The 17,198-nt window shown below is 43.6% G+C and overlaps 1 protein-coding gene across 4 annotated transcripts in view; it reads left to right on the top strand.

Moving 5' to 3' along the window:
* The first annotated feature begins 556 nt into the window (after nucleotides 1–556).
* AFAP1 (actin filament associated protein 1) overlaps nucleotides 557–17,198 on the top strand; it is a 117,740-nt gene continuing 101,098 nt past the window's right edge. The window contains exons 1-2 of one of the 4 annotated variants that reach the window (XM_064511476.1): nucleotides 557–724; nucleotides 1,427–1,644. The gene's annotated coding sequence lies outside the window, so the exon portion shown is untranslated. Of the gene's footprint in view, nucleotides 767–1,426; nucleotides 1,645–17,198 lie in introns of all 4 variants that reach the window. The other 3 variants (XM_064511477.1, XM_064511475.1, XM_064511478.1) reach the window with 3 other exon arrangements.

Here is a 17,198-nt window from a genome sequence, read left to right as displayed (position 1 = left end):
TCTTACAGGTGAGCATTTGTGTATCAAACTATTATAGTCGAAACAGAATAAAGGATACTGTAAACACCCAGCCGAGCTGTGAATGCAGAAATATTGTTTTCTTGATTGATGTTTTTTCCTTTAGTAACATTCTCCTGTGACCTCAGTTTCCCAAGTTCTTCACCAAAAAGTAAAGAAAATGAATATGTGCACTTGGCACAGCTGGAACGTGTTTATCCACCTTGTCCGCACACAAGTTTGCACTGGTTCAACCTGCAAGCTTGTTAAGAACTGAGGCCTGCTTTAAGCTCTCCGCGAATATATAAACTTTAATCAGTGTAAAGGGCCTCAGCTCACGCTCTCGGTATAAACCTGGGGCCCTGGGCTAGACTACGTGAGAATGCAGTTCTGAACCAGCGCGTGACTCCGCGGCCCCGCGCGGTGGATGCTCCGGCCGCGAGCAGCGCCCGCCCCCGCCGCGCCGCAGCGCCCCGCGCACCACAGCGCCCCTCGGCGGCCCCCGGCGGCGCCGCCGCCTTTGTTCGGCCTCGCAGCGCCCCGGCGGCTGCGGGCGGGGCCGGGCGGGGCCGGGGGGCGGGGCGTCGCGGTGTCCCCGCCCCCGGCGCGGCGCGGCGCGGCCCCGGTGCTGCCTGCGCTGCGCTGGGCTCGGTCGGCTCCGCTGCGCCGCCCCCGCCGCTGCGCGTAGCCCGCTTTGTGCCGGCAGCCGCCGCGCGACGGCCGCAAGGTAGGAGAGGCCGGACCGCGGCTCCCGCCGGCGGCGGGGGAGGTGAGGGGCGGGAGGGAGGGCTGCGCCGCCCGCGGCCGCGCTGCGCCCGCCGCCCGCAGACGCCGCGTCCCGGGGCTGCCCGAGCCCCGCGGGGACCCGCCGGCCTCGACCCGTCCGGTCGCCGGCCCGAGGCTCGGCTCCGGGCCGCCGGGCGCCCGGGCGAGGCGGTGCCGCTTTGTGCGGCCGGGGGTTTCGTGCCTTTCCGCCGCGGCGGGCGGGGAGGGGGGTCCCGCGGCAGCCGGTGCCGCCTGACCGCGTTTCGTCGGCGCGGAGCGGCCGATTGCATCATGTGGCAGCCTGGATCCAGCGAGGGCGAAGGCGCGGGGAGCCCTGCTTGCCGGGCTGCCCCCTTGGCTGGCCGTGCGACTCCCTCCTTCTTATTTCCTGTTTAACAGAGAGGTTAAAACGAAAAAGCAGCGTGTGATTGGTAGAAGGCTCTGCAGTTCGCAGCGACGTATTTCGATTTCTTCCACTGAGATATTTTTTTTTTTTTGGAAACTCGGTTTTAACTTTGTTGGTTCTGTGCGGGGCGGGTGGGGGTGGGGGGGGTGGGCTGAGGGGAGGAAACTTGCCAAAGATTTAGCCAGCAGGGAAAAAACAGGCAGGCAAAAGAGAGAGCTAGATAAGCAGTCCAAAGCAGACTTGCTTTATAAATTACAGGTCCTGGAGCCAGAGACGTTGGATAGACGCTCTGCTTGCTGAGGCGAAAAGCATCCCTGCTCCTCGGGAAACCACGGGATTCACCTGCCGGGGAAGGCCGGAGAGACGCGTACGCGCTTCCGAAAGGCGAGACGAGCAGATGTGAGGCACGCAGAGGTAGTTAGCTGCTCTCCTCTCTGGCTCCTTGTAATCAGTTTGATGCAGCAAACGCTTGATAGGTTTGTGTCTGTTTTGTGTATCATACCTTCACGGTGATTGAGCTTTTCAGCTGAGGTCAGACTGTAATATGATGAAATAAACCTCAAAACGAGGAAGGTCTAATTAAATATTGTACTGCAGTCCAGAGCTTCTCAAGCCTGCAGGTTTGGTCGTTCTTTGTGCAGTTCTTTGTTTTGTTCCATAGGAAAAAAATGTCACAGCAGGGACTGGTTCTGTTCTCTGGGATATTTTCCATGAATGTAGCATCCTGCCCTCACAGGTGCTCTGCTGCTGTTTGCACAACATGTCAGGGAGCCACATTTTTCTTTTATGAAGATGGCAGTGTGATAAAATTCCTTGTCTGTTTGGCTGGGAAAGGATGGTGTAGGGGGCCAAGGGAGTGGCTTGGCAGCCAGGAAGATGCATCCATCGGTGCTGTCCTATATGGGCACTTGGTGCCCTTTAGTCATCCCTTGTGCCTCCTCGTGGTTTCTGTAGGAAGAGCTGCACAATTCCTTTTTTTCCTTACAAACTGAGGTGTGAAAGGAGCAAATGTTGCATTACAGACCAAGGGGGAGCAGCCTGGGCTTTCTAGGGCTATACTTACCAGATGGATCTAAGAAGAATTTGAAATGGATTGTGAAAAAAAAAGCATCTACAGTATTCTTTGTGTGTCTAAATACTCCGTGATCGTAGTGGCAGTCCCGTGCCTGGAACAATGAGCAGGTGTTCGGTGCCTCCGGTTACGTGCAGCGCTGTTTGGTGTTCGTCAGGAAGCAGCTCAGCGAATGTAGAAGTGTTATGTGGTGTTACTGCTTCTTGGGTAGGTCCTCAGATAAAGGGATTTGGAAGCTCTTTGGGATCAAAATTGCTGTGTTTCTGGAAGTAGTAGCAGCAAGGAGGGGGAAAACGCAAAAGCACTCCAATAGGTCAGCCTATCCTGACTATTTTAAAATCTTACAGAATGAGCAAATGAGGTTTTTTGTTTGCATCTCCTCAAGCTTTCAAATTTAAGAGAGATTCTCCGAGACATTAAACAGATGAATATCACTGAAAACACAACGGAGCCAGGCTCCGCATGATACACACACGACTAATTGTGCTACTCCTTTCAGTGGCACAAAGAAAACCTGCGGGAAGGGAAGGTCAGGCAGGAATTGTCTTGCCCTGCTGCTTGCCGCAGGCGTCCCTGGGACGTTGCCCCAGGACAAAGAGCCAGCAGCGCAGTGCAGGTTTATGCAATCTGGATTCTACCGATTTAATTTCCGGCCGTTTTCAGAAGTTTTGTATCTGATACGTCCATCAATGGGAGCCTGGTTAACCACGAGTGTGCTTGACTGGCCGCATTGTTCAAAGCTGCGCTCTTTGTGTTGCGTGGGCGCGGGCGAGGAGGAAGAACGGGTCGTCTTTATACGGATTTGGAAGAGATGCTCTGCCTTGCGGGAGGGTGGGATGCCAGGATTTCTGCTTCCAAACTACCATACGCTTCAGTTAACTTTATATTATTGTGCTTTTAGTTGCCCTAAAACCTACTGCGTTCAACTTCTCAACAGATCTGTGCGTCCCTTCCAGTTGCCAAGTTCAACTTGCGTTACGTGTGAATGACACCTCGCTGTTGATGCAGCCTTGACTTTGCACTGATTCATTGGTTTGTCTGCAAGTACAGTGTCTCAGCTGGCAAAGGACGTGTCTGTTTGGGCTGGGCAGATGAGTGTTTTACACATCCAGTAGATAGTATTCCTGGTTACTGCTCTTAGGCTTCCAGCAGAACCCAAAGATTCAAACCCAACAAAAATAATGGAAAAATGGAAGACAACCAAAGTACTACAGAGTCACTGGGAACTTTCAGCCAGGACTTAAAAATCTAAATCTTGAACATGTTCCTGGTCTAAGTCTGTTTAGATCATCCATTCAAATTTAGGAGGAATTAACTTTTCTGTTATGCAGTGTCCTAAGCTGGCCCCAGTGCAGATGTAGCTCTTTAATATCATGCCGAGTGTCTTTTGGGGGAGTGTCTGCATGGAGCAATAAAGGGAATTGTCCATCACCTCTACCCACGCCACGAGGCAGTGGGAAAACACGTAGCTGTAATCACGCAGCGGTGATCCTGGGCTAGGTGTGTGCGACTGTCACGCTGCACCTGCATATACATACGTGTACATATACATTGAGCTGTTGCATTTGTTCTTCATGTGCAGTGGTACTGTAAAACACTGCAGGTAGGTTTTTAAGATTTCGTAGCTCTTATTCTCTGATTAGAAAGTTAATTGTTGACTCTCTCCAGGTCATGAAACGTGTGGTGGTGCTAGTAAGGCTCATTCATAGGGTTGCAGGAACATAAATCAGGATTTGTGGAAAGGGGGAGTATCTCATCCTGGATAACAAAAGAACTTTTGGAGACACAAGCCCTTTTTCAGAGGGATTTTAAGAAATGAAGTCACTAGATGGCCGAAAACTAATTTCTCTGCCTTCCTTTACTCCTGTGCCACCCTGACAGAAGGTTGCTCGAGTTGCGCAGCACGCGGTAAGATCTGAGCGCTCAAGCTGCTGAGCGCCCTGAACACGCAGGACTGCCAGAATGAGCCAGCGGCGATCATCTGTCTTGGAGTAGCCCTGGGAGAATATGCTAGGCTGTGAAGAGGACAAATCAATATCTCTTGTATATTTTACTACTCTCCATCAAGAAATCTAGTAAAGAAATTCCTAAGAGGATTTTCTTACAGGCTTGTGTTTGTACAGATACTGCTCTTAGACGTAGTGGTACCTTCAGAGTTGATAGTGCTTGTTTGTCAGTAAAACTGGGTAGGACTGCCTTCTTTAAATCTATTTTCTAACCTAAAAAAAGAAATAAATATTTGCAAAAAAGTCAGTGCATTACTCCTTTCATGAGGACAGCTGAAATAGTGGTGGCATGTTTTCATATCTGGGGATTTCTGCTGCCAGCATCTCTCTGTCATCGTGTACTTTTGAGCTGAGTGATAGTGGTTGTCTTTCTCTAGGACGGATTTTGGTGATGTCCTTATTGTGCCAAAAACTTTATGAGTACAAAACGCTGAATAAAAATATTTTCATCCATTAATAATAAGTGCCAGAAAATAGTGCACATGTGATTTCAATCTTAATCTGTAATTTAGATAATGTCTCAAAGATAACAGTATCCCCCCCCCCCCCCCCCAAACAAATACAGCATTTTGTGTGTGTGGGGGTAATTGCTATGAGTTGCACTGAGTATATATTATTCATTAAGGGACTGCCATTATATCATGTTTGTGAATTCCCCAAAGTCTCTATCACTTTCCCAATCATATCTAAATATTTATGGAAAACAAGATTTTGGTGTCCTTCTACGTGACTGACTGATATTCCGGCCCACTGACCTTATCCTATGCTGCTAGCCACTTTTAATAAACACACTTCCTTGGTTCATCTAAAATAAACTGACTTTGGGAAGGTAGCTTAATTTGTGTTTTCACGTTATCAGGGACAGCACTAGTCTTTCACAGAGTATATGTTATCTTAGTTTTGTAGGGAGGTGGATGGCAAAAGCTATTTATTATGCTGCTTTCTTGCTAAACTACTCTGGCCTGTCTGTACATGGCTCATTATTTGGCTGGTGGTTCTGGGTGGATTTTTTTTTTTTTTTTTGGTCCATTAAAGTACATTTAATTTTTAAGGATCACTTCAAAACTTATCTGGTTTCTCATCAGTTATAGGCTCTCATGGCATTACTGTTTTACAAAAATGGAACAGAAGGTAATGAAAGGTACGGATGTAATTTCCATTATTATTGGCAATTAGCAGATCCAGATTTTTTTTTGCTCTAGCATTGCTTACCAGGACCAGCTGCAAACAGAGCATTAAGGAGTGACCTTCGTAGCAGTTCCCAGTGCAGTCATCAATCAGATCTGGCATAAGCTTTATCACGTCTATCAATGGGGCTCATAAGCCACATGCTGTCTAGTCTGGGGAAAAAACAAACAAACAATGGGAGCTACTGTAGGTTTCCTTTGAAATAAAACAAACACGGGTGTGCTTTTCCCATGTGCGCTAGCTTTGTAGACAGATTTCGATTTTTACAGGGTGCTATTGGTCTGATTAATAAAATATAATGGTTGTAAGGCACTGAGAGACACTTGCACTGATCTCAGTATCATTAACAAATTATTCACAAACCATTGCATCTTCCGCCTTTAACAGTCGATAATCTCCAGGCTTATGCCAATCCTGAGCATTATTTTCACTAAGAAAGAGTTAATGCAATTAAGTTTTTTTCAGGTATTTTCTGCACATGTAAGTATTGCAGAATAAAGAAGTGGTTTTCAGACTTCTGAGGCTCTTAAATGAAATAATGCAGCTTTCTCAGATTGAGCAGTCTGTTATTTTTATGGGAATGTGTGTGCCTTCACAGGCTTTTCTGGGGCTTTCTTTTGCAAGCAAGTTTATGAGGTGGTGGCCACTTTTCAGCATGCACAACATTATTAACACCCTGTAAGTGTATTATTTTTGTTTGTTGTGTTTTGTTGGTTGGTTTTTCCCTACTAGCCTTGGTCTGGTTTTAGGGTTTTACTCAAGTTTAAAACAATTTGTATTCTTAGATTTTTTTGCTGTCACTCAGACCATGACACCACCTTTTTCAAATTCCTTTGCTATCCTTGTCCTGCCACCTGCATAAAGTGCCACTTTCTCGCCTTCCTTTCCAGGGCTCAGTACAGCTGACAGGTTGTCATTTAATGCTTTCCTTCCTTGCAGGCAAAATCGTAGCTAACAGTTAGACCGGGAATAGGAAGCAATTAGGACAGGCAAAATTGCTAGTGTGTAATTGTAACTTCCTTTGTGGGTGTGTGTTTGTGTGTATATACAGATATATATATCTATATACAGAGAAAGTGTGTGCGTAGGTATGGATGTAGGTGATGTATATTGGAGTCACCACTGGCATACAGGTTTTCTGTGACAAATTGCTAATGTATATTTATGGTTGTTTCCCTAGCAAGTAAAAGGTTTAGGCTATGAAATGATAACTGGTAGTGTTGATGGCCAGGAGAGGGTATGACCTATGATTTCTGTGCTTTTAAACTAGCAAATTCTTGGCAGAAGCTACCTGTGCACCAGGTTTGGGCAAAGAGGCTTGGAATGCTGTAAAAAACATGCAATAACAGGTGCGAGGCAAATGCTCAGCAAACGTCAAATACTTTCAGCAAAATGTGTCAGAAAAAATCATGGGAATTATCTACTTGGCTATGGAAAGAATGACTTTGAGGGTTTTCCTGTGTGTGACATGTTTGACAGGCATCGCTGCCCTGGGAGCTGAGCAGATAGCAGACTCGACAGCAGTCACAGCTCTCGGCCCCCTCCCCAGGGCATAGAGCAAATCCGGGCGAAAGGAGCTGGCCCAGAATCTGGCTGGACTTCATCTTTTTTAAATGCTGAGACGGCCCTGAGGCTTTTGGCAGCTGAATGGAGGGTTTTGAAAGACATCCCCAGGTGGTTTTGGAGGCCACTGTCACCAGCTGCCTGCCTCGTCCCTGCCGGAGGTTGGTGGCCTGGTGGCAGAGCTGGCGGCAGGCAAGGAGGCATCAGCTGCTCCTCTTCTCACCTGGCACTTGGACCGAGTGGGGCATGAAGAAGGGAGAAGGCTAACATGCAGCTGCATGAAGCTTTTTAAAAGTTCAAAGCCCCAAGCGAGCTGCTTCCAGTGTGAGGAGAAGTAAAGCTGGTAGGAGAAGTTCTCGCCAAGGGTCAAGTCCTTCTCATACTCCTGCTACACATGTGCACAGCAAAACAGCTGGGACCGACCAAAAAGACATTGCTTCAGCTGTACGAACGGGATGGTCAGGAATGATGGAAGGATAAAATGGTAGGAGTTGAAAATAAGATAGATAATGTAAGAGGTAAGTTGTTGGATAAAGAGAGGTAGGGCTGTAAATGTCACCTCGAGGGGCGCTGGCCAACGCTTCAGCTGCAGAGGAGGCACTGTCTTTAATGTGGTTCTGCCAGCAGAGTTTAGGATGGATCAAACCAAAAGAAATGGCCCACGTGGAAAGTGGGATTTCTTCTTGCAAGCAAAGTCTGTGCTAGGGAATTGAGTTAAACAACTCCTGAAGGTTGTCACTGGCTGTAGGAGATACAGACAGAAGAAAAAAAGTACCTTAAAATATTTAGAGCTAACCGATTTTCAACTTTCTATTCAAATACAGTGTTATCAAAGCCACCTTTTTGAAAATGAAAAGGTCTGCTTCTTTGGGGAAAAACATTAATCAGGTTATTATCCCTCTATCGAGACCATGTGTTTGCAATTAGGAGCATGAAGAGTTGCGAGTCTCCCTAGTCAGGGGGATGATAGGTGCAGAGTGGGTCCTCCAGGAAGGACCAGGACTGCTGAAAGGAGATCGAGGCTAGGTCAGGCCACAGCATTTTGTTTTGAGCTTAACAGGAATGAAATCCACCCTGCAGTTTCTTGGGGAAAATGTTGGACTGGGGCCAGGGGTGAATAATGCTGAGTTCAGTTGGGTGGGACCCCACCTGGTTACATAAACAATCATATTTCCAGGGTTAGTTAGTTATTGCTGTTTCAAAAATGATATTAAGTAAGGTCTAATTTAAAAGAAAACATCCAGTTGTGGAAGCCTTTAAAAAAAAAAAAAAAAAGGAAAAAAAAAACCAGTTTCCCACTTCAGAAATTAATGAAAGCAAGCCCCGACTATGTGAACAACTGAAAGCGCACACCAAAACCCTCAGATAAACAAAACAAGTGTTCTCTGGGGAAGGAAAGAGCCGTTTCCTTGCTGGGACAGTTTGTCTCTTCATGGGGATCGTGAACTTTTCATTTTCTCTCGGACCTTCTGCTGTCCTTGGTTCTCTGTACAGCTTCTCAGCCTCTCCTGCACCATTTCTTCCCGAAGCTGAGAAAAGTGCTTAAGGAAATGCTCTGCTTTGAATAAATGAATCACCTTATTTGCTGTCAGTGAGATTAGTACTTTGAGTTAAACACATGTTTGTGTTGCTCTGCTGAGTGGGAGCCTCAGCGACCAAGAGTGGGCCGGGTAGGTATGAGGTATGCCACCCTGGCATAAACCAGCCCTGCCACCTTCCTCCACTGCTATCTGCTTGCAGCCAGCCCCAAGACACTGTCGTCCTTGTGGCAGCCCCATCATGAGCCTGGTCCCAGAGCTGACCTGAACTGAACCTTGTCCAACATACAAAGAAAACCAACAGTTAATTTTAACCTGACTCAAGTTCCAATTAATGTCTTGGTAACTGTTGTTCCAGTCTGTCTGTCTGCAGTGACTGCAAGGGCTGCGTCCCTTTGGACGTTCTCCTTTATTATTGTTTATAAAACTCAGAGTTTAGATTTTGCATATGTGAAGAAGCTCAGTGGGAGGTGTCACCCCTTTGACCTCATCTTCTTCAGATCTCCCACCTTCTTTTTCTTTCCTCTTGCTGTTTTATAGTCCAACTTTGGAACTTTCGAAAGCGTTGCGAGTGTGTGCAAGTTACGCTGGTGGCTTCCCTGTAAAGAGTAGCTCTTTGAACAACCTGAAGAAAATTGCAGGTGTGTGTACAAGGCTTGCGTTGCTGTCTCCCCCAAAGGAGACAACCGAAGTATTGATTATATTGCAAGGAGAGCAAAAGCTGTCGGGTGATCTTGAAGAAGTATAGTGTTTGGGGATTTTAGACTTCCTCAGCCCTTCTCCTTTCTCCTACTGCTGTAATAGCTTTTTAAAATAATGGGATTAGCTCTACTCTACTTGAACTTGAGGGTTCCTTTCTGGTGTGTGGTCAGATCATCTAAGGGCTCCATGATCTAAGTGCAAACTCAGATTGCCCCAAAGTTTGTTGTACTTTGTGAGAGCGAAGGGTAAAATCTGTCTTTGAGACCTTGGGGTCATTTGGGATGGGTTTCCTGACATATCGGCCCTTACAAAAAAACAGCTGTTCTTAAGTTGTCGTTCTGCCAGCTTTAAAGAAAAACAACCAAACAAAAAAAGTACTCTGCCAAACAGAGATCAAACCTTAGCTTGATTGAGCATGCTTTAAGTAGTCTCAGTCTGTGCATTCATGCTGGCTGTGATGTTCTTGCCCTTTAGGGAAGTGACTTGGAAAGCAGTACTTATTACAGAGTCTGGCCCTCTCCTTGTACATCACTTCACGCTAGGGACGGGCTGCTTTTTAGTGAGTCAGGTTCTGAACAACCCAGAGCAAGCTCTAAATGTAAACATCTGAAAGTAAGGATATGTGAAACAGAGGTCTGCACCCTTCCTTGGTGTGACTGAGGAGCTGGTCTTGGCCAGGAGGCATCAGCTGGGTGGTCCAGTGGCATGGCAGAGCTTTGCCCCGAGACGGTGCAGGTGGAAAGCCCTTGCCCTGCTTGGGCTTAACAGCCAAAGAAGCGTGTGCCCTTCCAGTAAGCCACCACCAGTGACTCACGCAGAGTACTTGGTACCCTGGAGCAGCTCCTTACATGTTAATAACTTATAAAATATTAATGACTTCATGAGACGGGAGAGGGAGTAGGAACTGGAAATGGCAGATGTACAGGGAGTAGAGGGCAGGAGAGAGGCGAGTTGGTCTCCTTAGACCTTGGAACAAACACATAATAAAGTTGTGAGGGTTTTGCTACACGGGTCGTATCTCTCATCAGCCCTGCTAATGCCTCAATGCTCCGGAGATTTCAGTGCAAAACCATAATCCAATTTCACTTTAATGAGGTTCATAGGAGAGGGAGAAGCATGTAAGAATTGTTCAGCACTCTTCCCTTTTCTCAGTGTAGTTGCACTTGATTTATAAGCCCTCATGTTAACTGCTGCAACTCATGATCCTAATGATGAGTTCAGGAGCACTTCTAAAAACTGGGTTAGACAAGCATTTATCTGCTTTACTTGGGAAGCTTAATTTTTTGAGTAATGTTAGTCAATATATCCGTAACACTGTATGTCACGCTGCTTTTGACCTGTGGTTAATAGGGTCTGCCTCACCTGGCACTTCTATCGGGCAGTCCGCGGAGCAAACGTCTCCCCTGCTATTTTACAGTCCTGTACCCCTTCCATGAGCAGTGTCACATGATGCTGCGCTGTTTGCTATTAAAATCACAGACTGCACTCCTTTCCCAGAAGACTAATTGAGAAGAGTCCTGCAAGTTCTCACTGAAGTCAGGCTTGCTGCGACTCTCAACACGTACGTGCACCTCTTTCCTGTGATTACGCTCACTAGGGTTGACTAAGGGGCTCATGACCATCCCAGACCAGTTCACTATACATATATATGTGTGTGTGTGTATATATATATGTATATATATATGACATATGGTGAAGTGAGCCTACTTAGGAAATTATTAAATTCCTTCTGTTATTATTTCTTCCTACTGAGATTTTCATCAAACTTGAAAATCAGGAGGAAACAGATACCCTTCATTCACAAAAGGAAGTTGCCCAAATCAGCAGGGAAAAATGCCATTTCAAACTGTTAAGGACAAATGATAAAAGCCACTTGCAAAAATAAATTTTCTGTGGTTGCTGATTTCTCATTTAAATTGCATTTTCTTATAGAATTTTAAGTGGTTACTTATACTGTAGTAAACCTAATACAGCATTAAATAATTTATTCAGTTTTTAATTAACTGTTTTAATCCAAGTGATGACTCTTTCATGCTGTGTTTAAGGAATAGCATCTATGCCAAAATGATTCTTCCTCTAATTGTAGGCAAATGAATTTTTGTCATTGACTAATAAGACAAAGACCAATGCCAGTGACTTTGGACCCTAATAATAGGACTGCTGGAAAATCTCTGAACTCCAGCAGAGAGCCCTTTGAGTAAGAATTTTTATTGCCTGCTACCATTATCTTGTTTAACATGCAGCTTGTCTGCTGGCTTTCTGCTAGTAGGGAAGATTATTAGAGTCTGTGCTTTTGAGAATACTATTATTTTCCTTTCTTTATCTGATCACACCAAGGAATTGTGTCACTAAATTAAAATTCTGCCTGTTAGACTGTGTGTCCTGGATGATTAAAAGCTTCATCAGCATAAAGTTGCATGTTCTTTAATTTAAGGATGAGAGGGCTGCATCCCATCTGTTCTAAGTGTGAGGGCTAAGAAATGGCATAATTAAGCAGGCTAAACAACTGTAATATGTATATTAATGTTTGGGTAATTTTATATTGCCCTAGCTTCTTTATCTTCCCATAGGTTTTTTTTCTGCCTTCTTCATACATGCACCAATTATCAGAATCTTTCAAAGAAAAATATAGGAAAAGTAATACATAATGTGTCACCAGTATTTTGGTGCCTCATTATTTTCTGATTTTTATTAAGTTACTTGTTAGTTTACAGTCGGTTTGCAGTTTGAAATAATAACTACTGAAGGAAAAATTTAAAGTAGTGTATGGACTATGACTGGTGGCTGCTTTTCCAAACACATTTCCAGACAATCATCTGTCAGCTTCTACCATACAGGATGCTTCACAGTGTAAGGTGAGCTCAGGCTCATGGCATTGTCCAAAGATGACAGTACTGCCACTGGACTTTGAAAATATTAAACTGATTCAACTCCCTAGGGAAATCACTGAGCTTGTGAATATCCTACCTCAAAATATGCCTGTTTATGTTTTATGTTTAGGTTTGTTCTTAAGTAAAAACCTGCCCCGTTTTGGAGATTCTTAGAGGCAGTGTGCATTGAGGACTGTACGGTACCTTACTTGACTTTGCCTTGTCCTCTATATAATTGCCTGCCATCCTCTTTTTTTTTGTCTTGCTTTACTCTGTATTTGATGGAGTGCCTGCACCTGTTGTGAACTTGCATGCAAGAGGAGTTTATGGAGGCAGTATCCTGCCAAACTGCTTTTGAAGACAAATGGTGAGAAAGTCGCCCGTTGTAAGAAATGAGACTGAAGTGCTCAAGCGTAGTGATCTGCAGTCCCACAGTACAGAGTTGTGCCAGGGGGAATTTGTTCAGGTCTGATTCCTTTACCAGACGACCATGGGTACAAATTACACAGGGGATTTCATTTCAGATTATTTTCAATCATTGTACTTCAAGGACAGCGTACAACTTGCCATGTGCCAGGTTTGCAACCAAAGACAAAGTAAAACAGAGGGCAGCCAACTCAGATACTGATGAAAGAGCAGAATGATTTCAAATAGTAACAGAGAGGGAGATTGTGAAATAAATGCACTGTGGTGTTTTTCTGCGTCAGGTGTAGGAGAGTTAGTAATGGGACATATAACGGTGTCATTCACTACTGTGGGAGCTGAGGATGAATCTGCGAGCAGCTGAACTTGTGTTGCTGGGTTTGGAAAAGCAAAGAAACCAAGTGCTGTGAAAACCCTCACCCTGCTTATCAGGAAATGGGTCTACCATTTATTAAAATGGTTTTTCCTGATGTGTGGTGACCTGTTATTGCGTTGGTTGTTCCTGATGCAGTACTCAGTTGACAGCCTCAGGCCAAAAGGGCTTTCTTTCCCTTCACTTGGGACAATGGGATGAAATCTGACATTTGTATGTCAAATCTGTTACGTTTTTCACACTTGAGTTTTGAGATTGGAGGAAAAATGCTCTTGCTGAGGCCGTGACAGGAGGATGGAATGGGAGCTGAAGTCAGAGTGAAATGAGAATATATTTCTATGAAATAATGTTATATTTACCAACCTTGAAGATTAGCATTTGGAAATCTACTTTCTAACTGAGGAGAAAGAGTTTGTTTCAACTTACCAACGTCTACAGAGAACTCACCTAGTTGTACGTGCAAGGCCACTCATTCAGACCATCGGTATTGAAAAAATTGGAATATGGAGTGTCATGTATTCACAACTGCTGCTTTTCCCTGGTGCTTGTAACCACAGACTTGTGTGTGTGCTGAGCAAAGGAAAGAGCCGGTTAGAAACCGAGGAGGCGGCATGAGCTCCATCGTGATTTTCGGAGTCTCAGAGCAACACAAAAGGGCTCCTGAAGGCTTCGGTTAATGTGTACTTCGGAAAACTGAAGTCTAGATGTTTCTATGCCTCATTTCTATTTCCTGGAAAACTGGTTGAGCACAGATAAAAGATGGTCTATGCATGCTATGTAATATTAGCACTATTAAATATATGAGTGTGAGTTAAAATACGATATGACTATATTTAAACATTTTTCTTATTACATTTAAACAGCTTTCTCGCTACAGTAAAGCTGTTTTTCAGTTCCCTATAGTAAACATGGGATCAGATTTTCAAATTAAATGCACTTGAAAAGTGATAGGCACTTACAGTGGGATACATCCTGCCAGACTTCAGACATAGACAAGAGAGCGGGTCTATAGCTGAGCTTGTTCCCTCTAGACTTCTTTTACAGTGATGGACAGAAATGTGCTTCTCTAGGATGTAATTAATCCGACCTGTGCTAGCTGTCTATTTTGGGAAGCCTGCATTTCTCCACTGATTGTACAGGGAGCCTTGGGCAACTCGCTCAGGTATAGATGACTACATTGTAAGCGTTGGCATTTAGTCATAGGAATGTCACCTCTAAAACTAAAATGGCATTCTTCTGTACTTTCCACCATATACAGTGAGTAATTCTTAAGTGAAGGAATCTATTTAGGAGGTTTAAAACAAGATGATCATTCTTTGGATTTGCATAGATACATGGAGTATTTATATTCCTAATTTAAATTTACTTGGTGCTTACAAAAAAGTCTGTCCTGACACATTTGTATGGCTACTTAAATATTTTGAAGACTCGTAGGACTAAATGAAAACAACCTTGAAGAAGAAACTTGAAATCCAGGAATGATGACAAAGACGGATTCTTGGAAAATGTGTTTTATGACTGCAGTTCTTAGCTGTGTATTTCTGAGAATTGCTGTATAATGTTAAGTTCTCTGTTTTGGCAGAAGTTTGCCTTATTGGTCTCATATAATATCCATTTACCAAATGTTGGTTTATTCAGCTGTGAGATTTTTATTTAGACTGTTGTGCTCAGTGCCTCACTAATTAAGATATCTTGCATTTGGATGGCTGAGGTTATTAAGATTAAATAGAGCAAAAATAATGAGTTTTATCAGTACTGTTTAAAACTCACCAAAATTTGTGGAAACAGAAAGCCTTGCCCTTAAAACACAGAAAAATATATTCTGAAGATAAAAATTGGAAAAAAATAGACTGCAAAGTGGCCTTGGGAGTCATCACTTAGAGGTAGATGGGGAGCTACATAGCGAGAATTTGTTTGCTTTGTCCCTAGAAAGGGTGCACATTAGAGTAGCTTCTAGGAAGGGGTGGCATCTGAGTTTAATCAATAATGTATTAATCAGTTTAAACATGAATTCTAAATCTGAATAATACCAGCGATTGTGATTTTGAAAGGAAGTCCAAGGAGAACCAGCAGCTTGAGTTTATTGCCAAGGATTTTTTTTTTTAATAAGTATACTTCAGTTTTGGAAAGGAAGTTCATGAATAGATATAGATAATTGAGAAATGTGGCTTTCTTTAGCAGAAATTCATGTGTAAAATATTGTATTGCAAGCTGATCTCCATAAAGCCTGTTCTTTAATCAAATTTCTATTTGCTTTGGGTTTTTTGATTATACTTTTATATGTAATACATATCTCATTCTCAGGTAGCTTAGTAAAACAGTCAGTTCTTCTTCTTAAGAGAGAAATTCCACAGACTTTAGTGAGGAGACTTACATAAAGGTGGTTGAATCTCTGTTTCTGTCTCCTAGCTGTAAATGTGCAACAGTACTCAATGACCCCAATTTTAAATGAACACCTATAAAAATAGGTTTTTGCCCATGAGACCTGATCCAGCAAAATTCTTTACGCATGTGACTGTTTTCATTTTAAGCAATGGGAACATGCAGATACGGAAATATGTCTGTTAATGCGCCCAGAGGTCAAAGGGAACGGCAGAGCTAGAAGATGCAGAGCGCCGTGAAGCTGCTTTGTCCTGGGGTTAACTTCACCCCTAGGGCAGGCAGTGTACATAACCCCATGTTCTGTATTTCTTTTCCTGTTGACATTTGTTTACTGGTATCAGCCTTCATCTGACTTTGTTGTTGCTAAAGTCTTAAAAATAGTTCAAAGTCTTAAAAAGAGTGTAAGCCATTTTTCTAAAGAATGTAATGCTTCATCACTGTATTTCAGGCTGAATAATAACTGCTCTCTGGCTACATATTGCTTATGTTACCTATTGTGGATGGCTCCCCAGAAAGATTCCTTGACCGCTGTTGTTTGAAACATGAGGATTGCTGAATTATTTTAACTTCATCATTTTTGGTGAAAGAAAAAAAATGTTTAATATTGTTAGGAACTGGCGAGGTGCAGCATTGCTGAATTATTTTAACTTCATCATTTTTGATGAAAGAAAAAAAATGTTAAATATCGTTAGGAACTGGCGAGGTGCAGCATTCATTAGAAAGCACTGTTCATCATCACATCACGTTCACTTGAGTGCAGACCACCACAGAGTTACTGTTTAGTTTAGGCAAGTGTGCATTTACTTGTTCTTTACAAGGACTTAGGATCTGCTGAGCAGCTGGAGTTTATGTTAACATTATGCATTAACCACAAAGACAAGGTAGAGCTAAATGAGGGCATCAAACCATAGCAGATATTTTTATACTGCCCTTGAAACTATATCCAGATCATTAACAAAACACCACAAGTTGCTACAGATGGAGATAGGAAGGGATCTACTGTAGGTATTTACACAGCTCTTGTATCCTGTTTAAACAGCTCTTGTATCTCGTATCCAACAAGAATTGCAGTTATCTCTTAGATGTAAAACCTTAGAGGCAGCAAAGAACGTGCTTCCCTTTTGCTGTTGACCTGAATAGAAAGTCCCAGCCTTGATTTGGAAGACGCTAGTTTGTATATAGAACCGTACAGTATATAGGTAGGTGTTCATACGGCTTCACCGCATAGGGATGTTAATGAAAACTGCTTTGAATAGGATTTCTTAAAACTAACTTGTAAGGAGACTTCTCCTTTGGGAAAGCAGTGAAGTTAGATCTAGAAATATAGTTAAGGGTATTGCAAGTGCAGTTCTGGAATAAAGCCTGTTCAACAGGCCTACATCAAGACAGCACAGGCAGCACAGGCTCTCCACTGTAAAAGCATGGAAGCATCTTCAAGCAGCCTCATGAGAATATTTGGGGAGAGTTGGCCACATCTCCCTGTTAGAAGACTAGCTAGTGCCCGTCACTTCTCCTCCTAATATTGCTATTCCAGCATCGATATCCTACAGAATATACATACATACATATATATGTTCATGCATGATGATAGGACCCATTCTCTGGGTGAAGTGGAGAGAATCTCCATGGGTCATTTCCTTGGATATCACTGTTGGTTTGGTCAAGTGTACTCAGCCTACTGAAACACTCTTTTCACATTATTTCATTCACTCACTGCTTTTATTGTGAAAATCCACAGCAGGGATCAGTGTCTACCTATTTTACGTTTTGTACCTACCCTCCTCCTATGTTCTTACTGAAGAACTACTTTAACTTAACTATATTTCAGGAGTTCCTCTTTAGTTGAGGTTGGCTGAGAGAAGCCATACAGTAAAATGATGCTCACAACCATGTCTACCCTTGCACTATACTCC

The sequence above is a fragment of the Dromaius novaehollandiae genome, chromosome 4, assembly GCF_036370855.1.
Source record: "Dromaius novaehollandiae isolate bDroNov1 chromosome 4, bDroNov1.hap1, whole genome shotgun sequence".
Classification (NCBI taxonomy): Eukaryota; Metazoa; Chordata; class Aves; order Casuariiformes; family Dromaiidae; genus Dromaius; species Dromaius novaehollandiae.
This window is presented reverse-complemented; position numbering and strand designations above follow the sequence as displayed.